A 17956-nucleotide genomic window follows, 5' to 3' on the forward strand; every position below is an offset into this window, starting at 1 on the left:
CATCTTTTAGCATCAGCCCTTAGATAGGACTATCGCCTATCTGGACAAAGAACACAATTATTATTTTACTATATATTCTCTACATTTGTTTCTCAGTACTGAACTTTCCACTGTGTGACAATCGGTACAAATCATATGTTAATCTAAAATACCTTCAAAGGCGGCTTTTATTTAAAGGCTGGACTGTAAACAAACCAGGGTGCAATGGAATACATATTTCACTTCCGGATCATCACCAGAGACCTTATTACTCACTGTACACTGTCGCCGAAACACACACAGCCAACCACACCATAAGCTCATATTCTAAAGAATAAACAAACGCCTTTAAATCCATACCAAGAATGCCCAAATATAAATCTTGTATCACCACCAAAAGGAGACTGGAAAAATGCATCTAAAAATAGAGTGGGACTACATTCATTGGGTACTGAACCGGAACTATTAATTGTAACCTGATTCCATCTTCCGACACGACCATCTGGGACTGTAATATGCACCGCGCTATCCATAAATGACAGCTAATATGGACGCTACGGCTAAGGCCTCAAATAGTTGTACATCCCGTGCTGTGCTTTCTCGTCCACCTCCAGACCTGCCGGTCAAGTTGCCAGTTATTGTGACAGGGATCTGAAATAGTATTTAAACTTCGAATTTTTTTATCAGTTACGCATGCGCATCATAGCTAAATTCATCTGTTACTGACAACCACAAAATTGGCCACCAAAATCGAAAACGTCAGAAAGTCTTTAAACAACTATTTTGTGGCAGCGGGGGAAAAAAACAACATTAAAAGCAGACGACCTAGATGCTGAATACTTTATCGAACTAGCCAGTCTCGATGATAAATATAAAGATATAACTGTTGGTGTGAGATATGTCAAAGAGTCTATAATGTTGCCGCCCGAGACTGTTGTAGATCTTTTCCAACAAACTATTGAAAACACTGAAGAAACAAAGAGCTTAAATATTGTTATAAAAATGATAGTGACGTACATCCTTTAGGAAACTCTTACCTAAAAGCTAAACACCCAGGTGGTAAGACGCGACTTGATGCGCTAACAGGCTCGAACTTAAAAATCTAAGGATGAAGTGACAAAAGACCTTGCCCTCCTTGTTTTGATGGCATCTGCACGTATACTGTATCGGATGTAAAACAAGCTGTTACAAGATTATTGTCAATCCTACAACGGATGCTAAGATTTAATATATGAAAGTTAAAAGAATACATATCTTAATTAAAACATGATTAGAATATTGGAAGATAACAATACAGAAAAATGTTAAAGCACGACAAAGTTTGAAAGATAAATGGCTGATGTAAAAATAAAATATGGTTAACAGAGCCAAAAGATTATGAGAGCAGTAACAAGTGCAAATAATGCTGTTCGAAATGTCCAGCAATAGAATCAAACGTTGAAAAAATTCCAGAACTCCAGACGAAAAATAAAACGCTGTAAAATAAAAAGATCAACTGAAGCGGACGGTGGAGCGCTCTAAAATAAGGTCAAAACTCTGGATGATCAACAACAATCTCCAACCAGTGTAAGATCTGAAAGAAAAGTAACTGATATAACGTTAGAAAACATTACGCAGCGTTTAAATAATCCGAAAGTAACAAACATTGCAAATAGTGCTGATCAAGAAATTGCAGTGATAAAACCCAGTGAGGAAAAAATTCCAAGATAAGAGACAAAACTTCAAACGCCAGTTAGTGAGGTTGTTGGTGTCATAGTCATAGATGATAGACATTAATGCTTTAGTACGTCATACCAAAACTTAAATTACTGATGCAATATGGTAGGTAACGAATTCACCTTGTTGCTATAAATAGAATTTGCTGTCATTTACCCACAAGACCTTGCGTGCACCGCCGAATTGTTTCAGACAAACAGACCTAAATTGGGATGTGCAAAATGTGAATGCTTTACTATGTCTTATACTCTGAGAACTATGTTGCCGTGCTCCTTTCATTGTGTACAAAATATCACTCAAAGATAAAACATCAACCAGCTAGGCTTGTTTTTATGGACTTCATGTCCTCTAATTTGAGAAGATTAGTGATTTTTCGGCTAAGATACTTCATTGTTCATTATACTAAAAAACAGTATATATTCAATAGCAATCTCCGTTCATTTTCGTAATTTGCATTTTGCTTTTCCATTTCTAGTTTCAGGCAAATTATAAAGTCTGTTTTGCCCAGTGTTACGGTCCTTCATTATCATCTCATCACCCGCGTTATCCTTTTTAATACTTTATGGGCTTGCGCTGCCGCGTTTGATTCGCGGACAGTAGGTCCACTTATATATATGACACCACGAACGGTGGAATGATCTTCAGTTTTAGATATTGTCATCTTTTTACGAAAGCTTTCGGTGAAATCACTATAGCTCTTCCCACTCTTCCATTCTAAGAAGTGCATTCCCATTTTATTAGATGTATATATCAATCAAGTTACGTCATTCAAGTACGCTGAAGTAAGAGAACAAACCGCACTGACGTGCGCCTACTTGTATGTGGATAAATTCGTAGGGTAAAATGAAAGCCAGTATTCTTATTTTCTTACTGCTGGTTAAAGCCCTTCTAGGTATTTCAAATTGTTCAAAAGCATCGTGTCACTGCAATCCAATAACCCAAACTGGAACAGAATCGTCGTTTAACTCTGAGAAGAAACATATGGTAACTGTGACATTCCAGTTACAGGCTGATCAGGTCAAGGAAATGTTTGCGAATGTGTCCAGTGCTCTCTCGGACAACCAAGATGTCCGTTACCATAACCTTCTAAAACTTTTGGATCTTGACTCCCAATCAACAGCCTGAAAGAACTTGCAGCTAATGAGATGTTTGCAATATTGTGTATCTACAAAAAGTTTCCAAATGCAACTTTAAACAAATAGTGTTATTATCCCCGTAATGGGTTGACCTTTGGCTCGGTGAACCATCCAAAAGTCGCCGTACAATCTAGCGTGATATAAGACAACACACACAGACACACGCGTGCGCAAGCTCACGTGCACACATTCATGTAATAAGCAATATTTATGATGCACAATTTAGATAGACAAATTCAAATATACAGTCTTTAGGTGACATATACTTTGTGATACTGTCTGTTGTTCCTGTTGACTATCAAATCAGACCCAGTTTAATATTTTCTTGGTTAGCTTTTAACTTATAATACAGACACATTATACACTGTATAGCATGATGTTCTTAAATATGCATATGAATTGTAACAGACAATTCTTAGTTACTGGCGGAATAATGATTCCCACTGTTCCCAAATCAACATAAATGCTTCTTTCTTTTCAGATTTGATTGCAATATATTTTTCAAATTACAATGGTCTTTAAGAAAAACTTTTAAATCATCTAATCGAGGCATATCCCCTTTTATTTTACATATATAAATGCAGCATTTGGCCAGAAGAATATATATATATATATATATATATATATATATATATATATATATATATATATATATATATATATATATATATATATATAGTGCCAAGTGCAACAACTGCTATATTTTGAGATACAAGTAGAGATGGAATATTTTAACAACATTTTTCTTTTGTATACTTTGTTCGGAATCCAGTGGGACACACCATTCCACAGCCTGATTAGTACATTACATTCCCAAAACAAATGCAGCCCTTGTTTCTGGGGCATTTTTACAAAATGTACATTGATCAGTATCAGACAATTTTATTTTACACATAATGAATTCATTGCTAAAATTCTATGAGTAACCCGAAATTAAAACAACTGTATTTCAGAGTTTCTTATTACTTGAAAAGCTTTAGCATATATGTTAGGCCATATGTCCATATTCAAGCTGAAAAGTTCATTCCATTAATTTTCCTAGTTTGGTTTAACATCCTTTTTTCAAAAGTGATTTGTAATAGTCTTGACATCCTATATTGATATAAAATACATTTTTTTAATGTAAAGGAATAATTATTCTGAGCAGTTTTGTTATATCTAACTGTAGCTTTTTACATAGGGACTTTGTATATTTAATTATACCTTGAAAAGTAAGGAATTTTGTATTGAGACCATATATAGCTTTAAGGCTATCAAAATCAATGATAGTTCCTGTGTGTGTGTTTGAGTAACAGAGTTTCTGCGTTCTCTCAATTGTGACAACTTTACCATGAAAATGAAGTTTTCCTTGTCCTAAATTGTCCGCCTGGCTGCTGTTTAAACAAATGTTTAATTAGGAACGAAATTCTCCCTCTAAAGGACATTACCGTACACGGTAGTATGGCGATATGATACGCGCCTGTCTCCATAAATCTAATTAATGGTTGTCTGGTCTCAACTAATGTATTCTTGTTAGATCGACATAAAATTTGCCACTTCACAGTGTGTGTGTGTGTGTGTGATTCGGATTTTTAACGTAGCTTTAAAAAAAATTCAGTCATATCGCTACTATGTCTGCAGTGTGACAGTTTATAGTGATGTCTAGCACTGGGGCATCATGCCGCAGACATGTAGCATGATGTCCCACCTAGTCACTTTATCCTGACACCAGGCCAACCAGTCCTAACACTAACCTCTTAATGTTGAGCGCCTAGCGAGGCAGCTGTTAGTACCATTTTTATAAGTCTTTGGTATGACTCGGTCGGGGATCGAGCCCACGATCTCCCGCATCCGAGGGGACGCTCTAACCACTAGGCCACAGGAGCGGTCACTTGTTGGGTAAAGTTACCAAACTAGTGTACGAGGAAATAAGACAGAAAAATGCAACACCTAATGTATTTACAGAGGAAATTGACAAACATTTCATTAAACTAATATATGATATACTTATATGTGAGAAAGAAAATAACGAGATACAGTTTGCGTCAATGATCACTTAAAAAGCAAATAAAGTTTCCAAAATGCATGCCATTATTCGTTCATAATGTGAAAGATTAATAAATATTCTGTTCATAACGGCATTTATTAAAAATAATTCAGATGGAAAAACAATTATGCAGAACAATGGCGAGAAATATGTTCCATTCAGTAAAGATTGCAAACTTGACTGGTTCGTGAAAGAAAGAATATATAAAATAAATGCTACGTTTGTAGATAGCTTTATATTCATGGGATAATCTATTGAATAACTGGCTAAAAGATTAAGTGCTGAAAAAGGTACCGAGATGATGAAACAGTTTACATATATTGTGCAGGTTGATACAGCGTGTTCTGTGCAAACTACTCTCTGCTCGCTGCTGTAGTGATCCAGTACTTGTACATGTATATGATGTCTGTTTAAGAATATTTGGTGTAAACCTTGAATTGGACACATACAGGACATCTTACTGATGGTTGAGAGAAAGAAGAGGTATATTAAGCACCCATATGACATAAGATTCGCAGAAGCCAACCTCGAATACAACATGACTCAATACGGTAGGATCAAAATGTTCTTGTGCATGACAGATTGAGGCGAATATAATTACGTGTGTACCTATACTGTAACAACCTCAATGCAAAGTAATTGAGTCAATTAAAAAGAAACGTTGGACGAGACACTGATAAAGAAATTAGATGGGAAAAATTATTTTCGAAACATTCGATGACTGTCATATCGGTTGTAGCTTAGAATTGAATTTAGAGATTTCATTACACTTGTTTTTTATTTCAAGGACAGTCTCTGTAACTTCGCCCTCTTAGTAAGAGGGGTGGTTAATTGGATTTGGCTTGCGTTATCTAGAGGATGACCTCTCTCGATATTATAGCCTGGTGGGAGTGGACGTTAGAATTTCAACAGAGAACTGAGCACGAATATTGGGACGAAATAATGCAATACGAGCTCCCTTAGACAAGAAAAATAACAAATTTAATCAAAACAAATTAAAAGCGGCAATTCCAATTCAATCTAAATTATTTCAAAAGAATTTAATAGCAGTGTCTAATTTGGATTTCTTTCATCATAATAACGAATGGTGAAAAGAGCGCAATGTCCATGACTGATTGCATCACCTTCCTCCCTTGACCGTGTATCAACGTCTTCTTGTTTCCTCCAGCCTTCCTATTATCTACGCTTCACCCCTTCTTGGACTTCCTGCTCCCTTATTCTGAACTCTTCACTCCTTTTTCGGACTTCCGTCTTCGGACTGTCCCGTCTCTCTGTCAGAAAGCTATTCCTTAAAGGACAAAATTACCCCATAATCTATGTATGTACCACTTCCTACACCTACATAAAATTCTGTTACTTACGTTACTCATAAGTATACTTGCTATCCACACTGCATAAATTCTGAACAAATCCTATAGAACATCACCCTCACTTCACAGCGACAGGCCATAATTACCACGTTAGCAGTAAATCGAACGTTACCGTATCTCTTTATCTATGCTACCAAATGCTCGATTACCATTACCACTGCATAAAATTCACAAAATTCTATCTCACAGCTATCCCTAATTTACACGATTTTTAAAAAATTACAAAATCAGCTATAAATATGCGATTATCGTTAACTCACGATAATCAGTATCGTCCTAACAGACAACGGAAATTATTTCATATAACCCTATCCTATGAAATCCTACACATATGTAAACTTGGATAACATGTAATCGTCAATTCTATTAATGAACTAGTTACGGTAAAATTAAAGAGATAAATTGCATACAAACCCTAGCATCAACAGATTTCCATGAAATTGAATAAACGATACATAATATGGATCCTATCGTATCAAACAAATCTGCATAAAACAAACAATGAAAAATAGAAGATTACGTGGAAAATTAAAATTACATACTTTATTGCTGTTCTCTTTCAGAAATTGTGCTCCGTAACACTAAACACTGTCTTTTCTTACAAAACAGCCACCGGGTCCCCTTTTCTTGTAGAACGATGAAAGTACTATTCTTTTTAGGCTTCCTCGGAGCCACTCACTGGATATTTAGACCAAAGAATTTCGACTAAGGTCGTCACTTTAAATTCACATTATTTTTAAAGTGTACGCATTAATTTACTCTGGCCAATCGTACGCAGGGGTTCCTAAATTTCCCAACATAATCATTTCTTCCGTCAAATTTCAGACAGTATAGAATCTATGAAGTACGGGTGTATCAATTTCCCTTTCAACATATTAATTTGACATGGATTACTATCAAGCGGTGATGGTTGGTAGCTCAAATGTTTACTTTCTCAGGACAGCTTAGCAATGCCTTGTCAATCTCACTGAGTCATAAATTCTAACCTTTCAAGTTTTAACCCTGACATGAGGGAGAAAAGAAGAAAGGTCTAGGTGACCCTTCACAAAGACTTTTCTGGCTTAAATGCGATAAACATTTAATGCTCAATAGCATTCAACTTTAAGGTTCAATACAATTCAAAATTCGACACTTTACAGTCTCTTACCTCCTTAATAACTAATGTTAGATAAAAGGTGTTATCTCCCTTTCAAATGAAGCTGATGCATGGTTAGGATGGTACAAAACTAACAGTTCCAACACTGTTCTTTACATTAATAAGGAACGAGAAACATGTCATTAACTACAGAAACTTACATCTTGGCATACAATTGAGTTCAAAATCAGATAATAATTCAGAGAGTTGTTCTCCTTGATTCACAAGTGTGGCTTAAATCCTACATTGAACTGAATCAAAATTTAAGCAAAAAGACCCCAACAACTAATGCTACAGAGAAAGATTTTTTCAAAGTGATAAAAATCCACGATTTCCTAAACAAAAATACAGAACCTCTCAAGAGAAAAACAACAGTAAAATATGCACAGAAGAATTTTTTTAAATTTTTTTTTTTAAATTGCAAGAAGACCTATCATTTGCCAGAAGAACAATTCTTAACCATGCATTCGCGCACGCGCGCGCGCGCGTGTGTGTGTGTGTGTGTGTGTGTGTGATTGAATTTTTAACGTAGCTTTAACAATTTTAGTCATGTCGCTACGATGTCTGCAATCAGGCAGTTTATAGTGCTGTCTAGTACTGGGACATCATGCCGCAGACGTGATATCATGTCTAATCCAGTCCCGTTATCGTGAAACCAGGCCGACCAGTTCCAACACTAATCTCTAAATACTGAACCCCAAGCGAGTCAGCTGCAAGTACCATTTTTATGTCTTTGGTATAACTCGTCCGGGGTTGAAATCCCACGACCTCACGCATCCGAGGCGTACGCTCTAACCACTTAGGCCACCAGACCGTCCCACCCATTGGTGCCTGTCAATGTGAAAAACATGACAATCAAATATACCAAACCGATTATAGGTGGATTTAGTGTGTTCCGATGGTTGATATAAGAAATTTCACACAACAGGTGCCCGAACAAATAAGTTGAATGAATAAGACTGTTAATGACAGATACCGATACCTTTGTATCAATTTCTAGACAGAAACATACAATCGCAAGAACAATAACACCATATTCTATGACATTAGCGACCATTCCAGGAACAACGTGTATGGTTTACAAAAAATGAATAGGACCAAATTGTTGGACTTTTTATGGACGAGTTGATCAGTATTCCAATTAGAGATATTTGTGGGTGTGTACCACAGCTTATTCAAACATTGGCCGTACAAAGATCTTACAATCACCAAATGTACAGTATCAAGATAATCATCGTTGTCTGTACAAGCTCTTTGTGAATGAAAGCGTAAATATAATAACCCCTATATTGTTAGGTATCTGATTTTATCTTCATATCAAAGGAGACAAAGAAGATACCCAGTACCATCAACATATTTAGACCTAACCTTTGAATCCAAATATGTAAAGTTTGGCCAAAATATAATGCTGCTAGGTGTGTGTTATACAATGATGTGTTGGACTGATATATTTAACTCCGTGTGGTATTTTTTCCGGCTTGTTAGGGGTACTATTTTCCGCACGTTGAGAAAATAATGAATTGCTACATTTTGCCTTCGCCATTTACTGTGTTGCATAAAATCAATTACCAACAGAAATGTCAGGGACTTTTGTCGTACCAGGCGAGGTCATAAGAGCACGACTGCACATTTGGTGGACGCTGCCTCCTGTACGGACAATGAAACTTGTAAAGCAACATGCACACGAACACCCATCACAAATCTAATAAATAGATACTGGCATTTTTTGTATCATTAGACGATTGGCAAAATCTTTTGATTTAAGTTGTCTTGAGTTTAGAAGTTTTATATTATTTTTCACTTGAGAAAAAGCTTACAAAGCACGAATACTATCTAGACCATTTAAAGTCTGGGTCACCAAATGAGTTCTCTCAACTATTCGTTCAAGTAATACAGTGTATTTTCACTGTTTAATTAAGTTTCTCAGTTGTTGCAATAATTCTTGAACGTTGTATCGTGTTCTTTTTATTTCTTTTAATATGCTTCATTAGTTTCAAATAATTTGAACTGATAGTGACTTCCTGTAAATCAGAGAAAGTTAATTACTGATTTCCTGTAAATCATAGAAAGTTAATTATTGATCCTCCAATATTTGTCCTCAGCACAGTCATTGAGCATATTTGGTTAACAAATTTTGCCAGTTTCTATTTTCACCTCCTTTGTAAATTGGTGCTACATCTTTAATTTTGCTTTTTCAATTATTAAAACATTGTTCCGCTCAAGATAGCTCTTCGTGTTCCTATTGCGTTGTAATTATTAGGCTGAGACCCTATTTTAACTTCTAATGAGTAAACAGTACGCTTGTCCATCACCACCAACAAACAAAATAAGAGTCCCTCAAGTTCTTTACATGTTCAATATGCAAGTTGATAAAATATATTACGCAGATCTTCTGATGGCTGTTTTTGCAGTACCATTTGCATCTCTCTATGTATTGTAACTACATTAGAGTCACCCATTCTTAAGTTAATATTTAAATACACCTAAAATAAGTGAAAATCGTACAGCAATATACATTCCTGTGTTAGATACTCTTTCTTCTTCGAACTCTTTTTTTTGTTTTGAGCTTCTACTGCTTCTTCTTTCACTGTTCTAATTTTTCTGCCATACAGCACAATATGGATGAAAAACAAATTCAGTGCTCAGTTCGTTTTCTCTGATCTCTGTGTTTTGACCGCTTCGGTGGCCTTGTGGTTGAAGCGTCCGCCTTGTGGTTAAAGCGTCCGCCTTGGATGCGGTTATGCATATGATGTTCAAGTAACTATGTGTTTATTCAGTTCGTATCGTTAGCATTTCTATTTTGTACTAACTCAAGTAAATCTTCCACCTTATGCGAGAGCCAAAACCATTATACCTTCAGAATGGAGAGAGAAAAACAGAGTACAAACAGGAATATGACAAACGATGGCAAAATGAAAGCAGAGAATGCGATAATTTAATACCATACTCAAAGAGACTAAAGTGATGCAAACTTTAGATTGTTTCAAAATGCAAGACGTATAATTTTGAAAAACTTGAAAGAAAATATTAAACGAAATCTGCCTCTGAAAATGTTGGTTATTGCATCAATGACTTGTACTTTAGAGGACTTACCTTTAGTAAACCTGAACTTGTCAGTGAAGATGGCCTTAATATTTATACTTTTATATCATTTCATTTGATCTGTCCGAAACTGAGCAACAAAGAAATGATTTTACTGGTCACGCACCAAACAGATGGAAACCAGCGAAAACATATTTTTTTTTTACAAATTTATAAATTCTTTTTAAGAAACTCGATTCATGATCATAAATAACTTCATCATTGATGAAATTTTTAACAGTATGGAATAATCTATTTTTCCGATGCTTTAGTCATGGTAAACAACTATCCCTCTAATGACCACTATTCTAGGAATTGTCGCCAGAGGCATAAATGCATCCAAAGCAAAAAGTTACTTCAGATAGGTGTCTCTTCGAAAGGACGATATGTTTGATGTCTGAATGTATCCAAATTTGCACTCATGAAAATAAAGGTACCTCCAATTTGAACGGTAAAACTCTAGTGAAGTATTTTATTTCACTTGATATCATGTAATCATTTTGAAGTTTCTTTTGTAGACTGTCTAAAGTATCAATGGGAAGAAAAATGTTAATATATGATGGAGTAGGCTAAATTACAGCTGACTATAACTGGAACGTTTAACAGTTCAACCATTCCCACAAAATTTGATTTGCCTTCTTGATTAGTTTCCCTTTCATTTTGCCGACTAATTTTAAGTTAAAGTTTTTCCGGCTATATATTTGTTTTTAAATTATTTGAAATTCTTATATTCAATTTCTGTGTGTACTCTTTAGTTTCTCTAGTTTTTTTTTTTTTTTGTTTTGTCTTCAATAAGTCATGATGCTTTTCATCAGTGGGGCACTGTCAATTTCTTAACTTTTAAACATCTGAAAAAGCCTGAAATTGATTATGATGTTTTCTTGTTATGTTAAAAATCTTTTATATGAAGATGATGTTGTTGTAGATATATAACAAATACAAGTTGACGATGATCCATATTTTGGTAATTTTTTTTTTTAAGATCAGCACATCAGATGTCTTGTTGATGTTACACCAATTCGATATGCTCGTTTTTCAGGTGAGGTTTTCTAATTGTACAAGAACAGAATATAGCAGGTCCTTGGTATGTATACGTTTCAATATCATTGTGAAATAAACAACTTACAATACAAAATAAAAAACATTATATTGTGCACAACCAGGTCGTAAAACAATGACAACACCCAAAATTAAAACAGGCAATACGGGATAGGAAATTTGGGAGACTATGCCGAATAAGGAAACCAAATAAATTTTAAATGTGTTTCCTATTCACGAGAATATATATAAATATCGTCTGAAAACAACAGTTAACATTATACAACCCATACATGTACATGAAACAGCAGAGATACAGCTTTGCTGCAGCGCGAATCCGCAACTTAGATGTGAATCAAGAAAACGTGAATCTGAAAAAGTAGATGAGTTTTTTGATGAAATACAATGAGTACCCCATCAATCTATAGATCCCTAAGAATAATTGCAAAATGGCTTTTTATCAACAAGAAGAAAGAAAATTAAGACATTGTGTAAATACTGTAAAATGGAACAGAAAATATTCATTCTGATTTCAAATGTACAGTAAACAGGTCGAAGACTGGAAAATGACATCGGGAAAGAACAGACAAAAATAAAACAAATGTGTTTCAAAACTGACACAGCTGGACATTTTGAACCGCTTTTATGTCTACTACGATATTTTGCTAAGCTGAACTTATAGAATACACGAGAACGCCAACGGTCTTTAATGTTTAGAACGCAAGGAATTCCATGTGAAGTTAGAAGTCACAATTGTCCATAAAATGGAAAGGACTTACATGGGTAAGTTGATTAATAGAAACAAGCCAGTTGCCAATGTTGTATCAATAGCCCAGACTGTGATGAATAGAAGGTTGAAATCTAGTCTGTCAACCACCACCTGCATAGCCGAAAGTAATTACAAGGTGAAAACTACACATAGAATTTGAAACAGAAGCAAGAAATATGTTGTTGTTGTTGTTGTTGTTGTTTTGGGGCTTAACGCCATTTTTCAGCACACGATAGGCTATACATGGCGGCCAGTATTAATGGTGGAGGAAGAACCCGGGAAAACCCCGGAAAGAACCACCGACCCACGAGAAGCTACTGGCAAGCTTTCTCACATACCCACATTGGCTGAATCCTAGACTCGAACCGCCGCAGACAGAGGTGAGATGGCAGTGATCCGTAACGGAGAGCGCTTTAGACCACTCGGCCACTCGGGGCCCCGCAAGAAATATAAAAGTAGTCTTATGATGAAAAAATACAACGACTAAGATCGTTTGGATCTAGTGAAAACGTACGACAGTTTATTCAACAGAAAGGAAAAAGGGACTCGTTAGTTGTGATCACCACAGCGCAAGCTACAGGATTATACAACATTAGAACATAGGGCGAAGGGGAACATAGAAGAAACTGAAAACATCTTCGGAAAATATAGGAAAACCTACCAGAGTGTAAAGGTCTGCATGGGGAGAGCAGTGAATATCTAGAAAAGAAGGAAAAACAGGAGAGCACCAAGATGTGTTAGGCAAAAGATGAAACCACGGCAGAGTTCTACAGAACAAGGTCTAGAAGAGTCGAGAAGAAACCAGATTTTGTAGAACATTAAATGAATCTGAAATTTGAGGATCATTTGTGACTCTGTCTCCACAATTAACGGGCTTGATCATTTCATTATTTGGTGGATGTGTCAAAGCGGTTAGAGTGTTGCTCCTTTAAAGAATACACATCTAAGTCTAATTCAAAATGCAATTTTTTTTACAGCTTATTCACAATTTCAAGTTCCTTTGTTTATTGTTTTTTTTTATCTTCTTTATATTTTGTTTCTTTTAACAATACTCAGAAAGAAGTTAAAATAATTAATTTAATATACATTATACTGGATATATACGGTTGTTTAGAAATTTACAGTTTAGTTGGCAACTAGATAATTGTGTCATAAATTCAAGTACTGAATCTGTTAATGTCATCATTGGATATAGAGGACTTTAAGAGTGGCATGCAGGTAAACTGCTTGCTTGACTGTTTTGAGCGTGTGTTTCGCTGATAGTTCAATAGGACATATACGGTATAAAACTCTAGATTATTTGCGCAGTGATTTCAGGGCCATAAAGGTCTGATTATCTCACATTGGCTAGATCTTGAAACCTGAAATAAATTAATTTAATTGATTTATTGAAGTAATTTATGTTGGTTTGTTTCAGATGGGAGTTGCAATGATGTGATGTGGGTTAGCCCAGGACGCCTGAGTAATTAGGATCAGTTTGCACTTAAAGCGAGATAATATTTATTATGTTGGTTTGAGGGTGTTTTGTCTCCAGTTGAAATCAAGCAATGGACACTTGATAATCAGCTTAACTTGAAAACAGACATAAATCAGATTGATGTTTTACAGTACTATTACAAAACATAACAACAGAGAGTAACTCCTAAAACGCCAGTTATAGAAACGAAGTATGAATTTGATGCAGATATTTGTGATTTTTTGTGAAACCAGGCCCAGGAAAATGTTCAAATATTGTCTGAGACTGAATTTTCACAAAACTTTGCACACAACGATTCAAAATTGTTTTGTTATTTGCCCTTATTTCGCTTGCGGCATAAATTTTAGGTCAAACTCATGATCGAACATGCATTAAGGTCATGAGCAGATGCCAAGCAAGGTTTATACAAAATTAGGTGTGAGTCATTTATAGGGATGCAAAGATGGTACACACACACACACACACACACACACACACTCTCTCTCTCTCTCTCTCTCTCTCTCTCTCTCTCTCTCAACGGTGGAATGATCACCAGTTTTACATATGTCATCATTTCAGAGAAAGCTTTCAGTGAAATCACTGTAGTTCACTCTTCCATTCTATGACGTACATCCCCATTTAAAAATGTGTATAAATAATTCAAACTACGTCATTTGAAGTGTACTGAAGTAAGACAGCAAACCGTACTGAGGTGCGTCTGAATGTGGATAAATTCGTAGGGTAAAATGAAAGCAAGCATTCTTCTTTTCTTACTGCTGGTTAAAGCACTTCTAGGTATTTCAAATTGTTCCGAAGCATCATGTTACTGCAATCCAATAATCCAAATTGGAACAGAATCGTCGTTTAACTCTGAGAAGAAACATATGGTAACTGTGATATCCCACTTACAGGCTGATCAGGTCAAGCAAATATTTGAGAATGTGTCCAGTGCTCTCTTGGACAACCAAGATACCCGTTTCCAGAATCTTCTTAAACTTTTGGATCTTGACTCTCGACCAAGTGACTGCCAGGACTTGATGCTGATGGGTTTTGCAACATCGGGAGTCTACAAAATCTTTCCCACTGGAACTTCTGGCTTTTCCGTGCGGTGCGACCAGGAGACAGAGGATGGCGGTTGGACAGTGTTTCAGAGACGGACTGACGGGAAAGAAGATTTCTATCGTGGATGGTTTGACTACCAAGTAGGATTCGGAAATCTGGACGGAGAATTTTGGTTAGGCAACCAGCAGCTACACACGATAACTTCGCAAGGATGGTATGAACTTCGGGTCGATATGATTCTAAATAATGGGAGCCGTGTCTTTGCAAAATACAATGTATTTTATGTGAAAGGGATAGATGAATATTATCGTATTTTTGTCGATGGGTATTCTGGCACAGCAGGTGATAGTTTAAGTAGTAGTCGTCATTTTGGACAAAAGTTTTCAACAAAGGACAAAGATAACGATATTTATGAACCTAGTAATTGCGCTACGGATTATCACGGTGCTTGGTGGTATGATAAATGCCATATATCAAATCTCAATGGGCTATACGGATCCACGGAATATGCTAAAGGTCTGACTTGGTATACTTCGACTGGTTATTATCAAAGTGTTTCTGGAAGTGAAATGAAAGTTCGCCGCTGGATGCATAAGAAAAAAGAATAGTCAAGTCTGTATAAATTTAACGAACGTATTCGCTTGAAACTGTTGGGCTTAAATGACCTTAATGGCTGAATTAGGAAAATAATTGTATTTTGCTGTGAGAATTTGTTAAATTCTAATGCTAGGGATACACACAGACGGCGCAGAATCTCTATATAGTCCATAAGAAATAGCCTTTTGAATCGAAATTATAACTTTATTAGTAAACTTTGTTTGCAAATGCAAGACAAAGTAAGAGAATTGTTTTTCTCCTAAACATAGAAGGAACAATTAGCCAGATGGTATTATGATATTCAATCAGTGTATGATACAGCTTTCACTTATATATATATATATATATATATATATATATATATATATATATATATATATATATATATATATATATATATATATATATTCAGTTAGAAAAAAAATACTATTATGACTGGGCCACAAAAAAGAAAATATTCATTGTGCATGATTGGAATAGTTGCTTTATGATGATACGTATACGGTTACTTATGTAACGCAAATTTCATCGGGAACTATTCTGACCCTAGAAAATAATAGTGAGCCGTTTTTCGTACGGGTTACGCCGTTTACTTTTAGGTCGTCCGACTTGAATTTGTTTTTTAATTAAAGAAACGACACCACAATAAAGAGTGGCAAATAACAAGCATTGTAAAAAGATCGTGGATGCTGTTGTGGATAAACTTTATTCATTTGTAAAGCCGGTAATAGTCGATAGGCGATATAAATCCACAGCTTGGCCAATATTCTTAATCTAACTCCTACCCACCCCCACCCACCCCATAGATATTGGTTTTATTTCGTAAATAAACGTATTTCGCTTATTTTGTCACTACACTAAACACATATAGAAGAAATCAATATATACAGCGCACTTACATATAATGGCAACAAAAATTTCAGGAAAAAAAAAAAAAGAAAATGGGTGGGCAAAATATGTTTAGCACACTGCATAGAGATCCTAATTTATCAAACTCTGTATATACTCACCAAGTCAAATCCTACCGCAAGCTCCACAGATCCAGATCTGTCATTACATTATGTACCAGCAGAGATATACGTCGATGCATTTTGTGAGGAGTGATCAGTAGAACACAGACCCTGATCTCCCAGCACATTATTCAATGGTTGACCAGGGTCAGTGTTCTTTGCAATTTGACTCGACTTATGAGAGAGTACATATGGTATACAAGCACTCCAGTGTAGAACAGGCAAATATATCTCTATACTGGACAGCATCATATATGTACCCAATGGTGCACTGGGCAATATCACACAGGTACCCAGTGTTACACCATATTGTACTATACATTTCTGTATGATTTTCAAAAACGTATGTGAATCCATTTCATTCTACCGGATGTGTAATGCATAGTTTTATAAGCTTAGTGAAAGTCTAAGTCAAAATAAAATTTAACATTGGACCATAACCCAGATCATAATTTTGTTGATGCAATTTATCAGTCTACACAGTTCTGGGTCAACCAAAACACATCTTCTCTAGCCAAGGTTCCGATGTGATAACCCTATCTACACCTTGGCGCATCGAGCAGACATTTCTGGGCTTCGGGTATGTGAATTTTACTGGATGCGGCCGCAAGCCACCGCATCTAATCTAAAGTAAGTTGTGCAAATTTGAACACCGTTCCTACATGATCGAGTAGGGGTGGGGGGCACATAGCTCGAATTGACTAATAAATAAGCAATTTTCCACTGCCGGTGCGTGTTTGCACCAATACCTTTCACTTTAATAGACCTGTAATGGTTTTCCTCTGGTACAGAGTCCAGAGTCATACTACTTTCGATGTTAAACTTACAAAGTATTCTTTTTAGGTCAATTGCCTAAACTATTTTCGGCCAATGTACAGTGAACCACGCTATTGGTTAGTTGGCATTACATACTAAGGAAGGCAACTCATGAAATCCAATAGATGTCGCTACCGCAAAGCACCAATATATGTTCTATCCGCCAAAATTTAGATAGGGTTATCATATCGGAACCTTGGCTAGCGAAGATAATCAAAATAAAAAATTCATTACATGTTTATAAGAGACACATATTACAGTTGAGACTGAAAGGTATTGACAGACTGTATGGGTCATAAGTGTAACTGCAGCCATAAATCTAGAATAGTACTGGTGTTGCTATCATATTCAGAAATAATTTAGAATTTTGTTTATTTACAGAAACGTATATGATTGCTTGGGTAGATACACTATCTTAGATTAATTAGTTAAAATTAGACAAATATTTATGCAAGAGAGTACATGTAAGAGTTTAACGTTGTTTTTTCTGAGTTCATCGTGGTATAAACTGTCACTTGCCGACTCACACAGCAAATAACGCCCGAAGGGCGTTATGTAAGCTGTGTGAGTCGGAACTGACAGTTTATACCACGATGAACTCAGAAAAACAACGTTAAACTCTTATAATTGAAATTGTAATCATTGGTTATGTTATTTTGTTTGCATCATTAAAAAAAACAGAAATCTTAATTGAGCGTAGTAATACATATTTGTGGTTTTTCTGTTACGTGGCTATTTATAGCACTTGGGATGTCCTGCTTGATC

The 17956-nt window shown here is 35.8% G+C and overlaps 1 pseudogene; it reads left to right on the forward strand.

Moving 5' to 3' along the window:
* The first annotated feature begins 14370 nt into the window (after nucleotides 1-14370).
* LOC149801794 (microfibril-associated glycoprotein 4 pseudogene) lies at nucleotides 14371-17881 on the forward strand (annotated as a pseudogene).
* Nucleotides 17882-17956: the final 75 nt, after the last annotated feature.

This window comes from Sinohyriopsis cumingii, chromosome 4 (assembly GCF_028554795.1).
Source record: "Sinohyriopsis cumingii isolate HCF-2022 chromosome 4, ASM2855479v2, whole genome shotgun sequence".
NCBI classification, from domain to species: Eukaryota; Metazoa; Mollusca; class Bivalvia; order Unionida; family Unionidae; genus Sinohyriopsis; species Sinohyriopsis cumingii.